Raw genomic sequence first — 4589 nt, forward strand, 5'->3', positions numbered from 1 at the left:
CGCACGGACGCAAGCACACACACGCATGCTCAGACACGCACACGCACACACACACACACACACACACACACACACACACACACACACACACACACACACACACACACACACACACACACACACACACACACACACACACACACACACACACACACACACACACACACACACACACACACACAGCCCTGTGTGTGTTTGCCTGAGGGGCGAAAGGGAGTGATGTCATAAAACAACTCTCCTTAATTGGCACCCCATAAAATTAGCATTTGCAAGCGCATTAGATTTCCTCTGCCGTTGGCCAAGCCTATTGTCCCGCACGTTTGACCCCTCTATTACTAACAACAGTACTCATTCTCTTTCAGTGTGTTTTCCACGTCCTCCTCCTCTTTTTAGCACTTTTTATTTGAAAATCGGAGGGAAAAATGAGAAAGGAAACAGTGAAACGGTAAGTTTCTGTTTCTTTGCTGTGCTGCTGTGTGAGGGTTCAGCTAAGCCCTGGGGCAAGGATTTTTTTTTAGAGAAGGAAGAGTTTATTCTTCCTCATGCCAGCAGAGCTTTTAACATTGGTGCTGCTTATTACCAACACAATCCACACATCAACAGCATGTTTTTCAAACGGCTTTCCTGCTGTGGTTGACTCTTAACATTTACACAGTTCTCAGGTGAGGTGTATTCTTGCTACTTGGGGTCAAGTTTCACTAGCATTCCTGGTGATATTATTCACACACACACACACACACACACACACACACACACACACACACACACACACACACACACACACACACACACACACACACACACACACACACACACACACACACACACACACACACACACACACACACACACACACACACACACACACACACACACACACACACACACACACACACACACACACGCACACACACACACACACTTCACACCTGTCTCATTAGAGAAAACACTTCAGAGCATGTACACCACAGTGTGGTTTGCCCTTTGATCCAAGCAAAGCCAATGGCAACAGATAAAAATGTAACTGACCTTGAGTACAAAACCGGCTCCAAATTGATCAGCGCTCTCAAGGACAGCACAGCTCCCCACAGTGCAGCACTTGAAGTTGACTATTCTTAAAGGAACTTTTTGATTTTAACATATTTGCAGTATTTCTACGTATGACACATGAATGTGCGTATAATTTTCTTCCCAGTGTATACTTAGACTTACGTATTGTAGTATTTGAATTATTAGCTTAGCTTAGCATAGTCACTGGAAGTAAATTGTAACTTTTGCATCAAGCCACACAGGTGATCACTGGACGGAATTAAATTGCCGTTTTACACTCTGGTGAATTTTACATTTATTTTATGTAGTTAATTAAGTGGTTAATAAGTGAACTGGACACTGGCCACGCACGCCGAAGTGTGAAAGGCAGAGTAGAACACACCGTCCGAAACTAAGCAGAAAGACCTCAGTCGTCTCGCTGCCATTCCGCCATGCTCTTGTCCAGGGGTCCCCAAACTTCTTTCTCTGGGGGCCACATCATCGTTCCTGACTGTGATCAGGGGCTGGGATCAACCATGTGGGCTGTATACTAGGCCACTGCCTGTTATAGCCATAATTTCTAGCATGGCAATCGCCATTACACGCTGAAGAAGGGCTCTGCCCGAAACGTACGTAAGCGAATAAACAGAGAAAAATCTGAAGAGTGCCGTCCTTCGCTTCCTTTATTCATAATTTCTAGCACAAAATAGCTCATCATTACAAGTGATTTGCAAAAGAAGTGAGTGAGTACTTCACATGTTTTTCAATTTGAAATACCACAGGTATTCCTTTTAATTTCCAATAACCATGTAAAATAGCAAGGAAAGGTTAGAAACATATGGTGATTAACAGTTTAGGAGTGATACAATAGAAACAGTAGGCCTGTTTATGTAACAGTGATATGAGAAACTATCATGACAAGAAACTTCTGGTAATTCACACTAAGTTAGTGAAAATTAAACTGTAGGAAGGCCTGTTGATAAACAAAATAAAATATAAAAAAATATATATTTGATCTTTTTTTCTTTGAGGATTACTTCTTTGGGCCAGTTCAAATGGTGAGGTGCAGAGAGGTGGAGGGCCGGTCAAAGGGGCCTGGCGGGCCGCATCCGGTCCCCGGGCCTTAGTTTGGGGACCCCTGCTCTAGTCTGAATAAGGCCTTAACCACTGGAGATGTTAGTGACTATGCATGTAAAAATGCATCATTCAGGTCAACACCCTCTGATACCATTTCGTTCTAAGAGAAATACTCCTGTGGGTAGCCTACCTTTTCCATCTCCCAACATGCCTGCCATACTTTCCTGCCTGTAATGATTCCTAAATGCAGCATGAAAAATGAGTATCATCTCCAGCTATTAAAGACTACTATCATCTTCAACTATTAACGATTATAAGGTGTTTTAAGCTGTTGTAAGTGTGTTTTTATAACACGTTATATTGTGTTTTGTTACATGTATAGGCCTATTTATGAATTCACACGTGTAGTGTTTTCATTTTATTTATGCCATTGGAGCGAGAGAAACAGAGACAGTGGAGGGAGTGAGAAAGAGAGAGAGAGAGAGAGAGAGAGAGAGAGAGAGAGAGAGAGAGAGAGAGAGAGAGAGAGAGAGAGATAGAGAGAGAGAGAGAGAGAGAGAGAGAGAGAGAGAGAGAGAGAGAGAGAGAGAGAGAGAGAGAGAGACTCTGTCCAGCAGGTACCTTTTCCCCATTTAAATAACAAGGCTGCCATTCCTTCCTGCCTGTAACAAGTCCTAATCCGGCGTGGAGAATGCTCATCATCTCTGAGGATGCTCCCCTGCTGTGAGAAACAGCAGCCGCGCTGGAGGAGCTTTTAGCACCCTCATTTACTTCATTAGGGAACGCAGCAGCCCGTTGGCATTATCCCCACACATTGTTTATAGTCACTGTCATCTTAGTTTTTTCCCTTTGTTCATTTTCATAGAGAAAGGGGGAAATCGCGTTCAAATGACTATATGCTTCTGGGTACTACTAATAAATGTTAATAAAACAATGAATCACAGTACAATATTTGGAGAAGAGAGGAGAAGATAGGAGCAGAGAACAGAAAAGAACCGAACAGAAGACATCAGAAAAGAAGGGAAGAAAGGAAAGGAGAAAGCAGACATTTTTCTGAATAGTCTCTGTACACGCATACTGTGGGTGTCTTTGAGGATCATATTAGCAGAACTTACATCATGATTTCCTCTATTACAGCACAGACATGTTTAATGAAGGGGGTGGATAACTTTCAGTATGGGGTAAGGGGAGGGTCAGACTAAACTTAAAAACAAGTTTCATTGATATTCGCATATTTTGGGAAAGTTTGGGGTTAAGGAGAGGGGAAATGTGTTTTGGGCCTTTGTGATGCACTAGCCTGGCTCGCCGGCCCTCCTTGGCCCTAGTGCCCTTTGATAAAGCTGGGTTCAGGACGTCAAATAGTGGTAGGGGGGCAGTGATGGTTGATCGTTTCTGGGGAACATCCATTCTTGGGTGACCCCAGGATTGAGGGACGTACTTTTGTCCCCAAAGAAAATGAACATGGAGCGAGGCGGGCTTGCAGAGATCGTGTGTGTGTGTGAGGGAGAGGGAGAGAGAGGGGCCGGCGAACTGGCGAGGGCCCCAGGAGGGAGGGGGGCCCCTTCAGAGATCAGAGAGAGGTCAAAGCAAACACAACAAGAAGGGACCGGGCCAGAACAGAGCAGGTACAGGGTCTGTTTAAAGAGGGGTGAAAGGGTCGACTCTCACCTTCTCAGCTGGGACCAAGTGAACTCTTGCCTCTTTTCCACTGCCAGTTTTCTGGTAGGCCTACAGCTCGGGACAGCACGACTCGGCAGAGACATGTTGCTTTTCGAATAGGCACGAAACAGGTCAATTGTAAAACAAAAAGTGGCGGCCGAGTCGCGCTGTGTCGAGGCCTACCAGAAAACCGGCAGTGGAAAAGAGGCATCTGTTGGGAAGCCTACAGCGAGCAGGTCTGTGGAAGGTAGAAATATAACAGAATGTTCAGCGGAACTTATTAAACTCTTAAGTAGTATTTTATGAAACTCTCAATGCAAGGTCCCTGCTATAAATTTGCATACATTACATTATGACCAAGTCGCAATGCATCACTAAGGACTTTTTTTCAAATTGTTTTTTTCAAGGACTAATCTAACGATGCAATCCACTGGCAGATCAGTGCACATGGGGCTGCACCAAATTCTAATGACTGAATGACATCTTTCAAAGACATGACTAAAAAAACAGCTTTTAGGGATTTATTTTTCGTCTGATGCAAACATGACAGGCACTGGCAAGTACAAAAATATTCCAGCACACAACTTTCCCAAACAGCACAATTATACAGTATGTTGATTTTCGAAAGATTTTTTTTTTTAACTGTGTCAGATCACTGTTGGGAGGACCGGATTATTTTCAGCATGCTGCCTATAGAGACTATGTGACAGACACCAGGCATCAGACATCAGATAATGTGGATAATTCCACAGTGGTTGACAGTGGAGACCTTCACTTTCACTGCAAATGTCAGGATTCCTTATATAACACATTGCTTAGAAGGG

This window comes from Engraulis encrasicolus, chromosome 19 (assembly GCF_034702125.1).
Source record: "Engraulis encrasicolus isolate BLACKSEA-1 chromosome 19, IST_EnEncr_1.0, whole genome shotgun sequence".
NCBI lineage: Eukaryota > Metazoa > Chordata > Actinopteri > Clupeiformes > Engraulidae > Engraulis > Engraulis encrasicolus.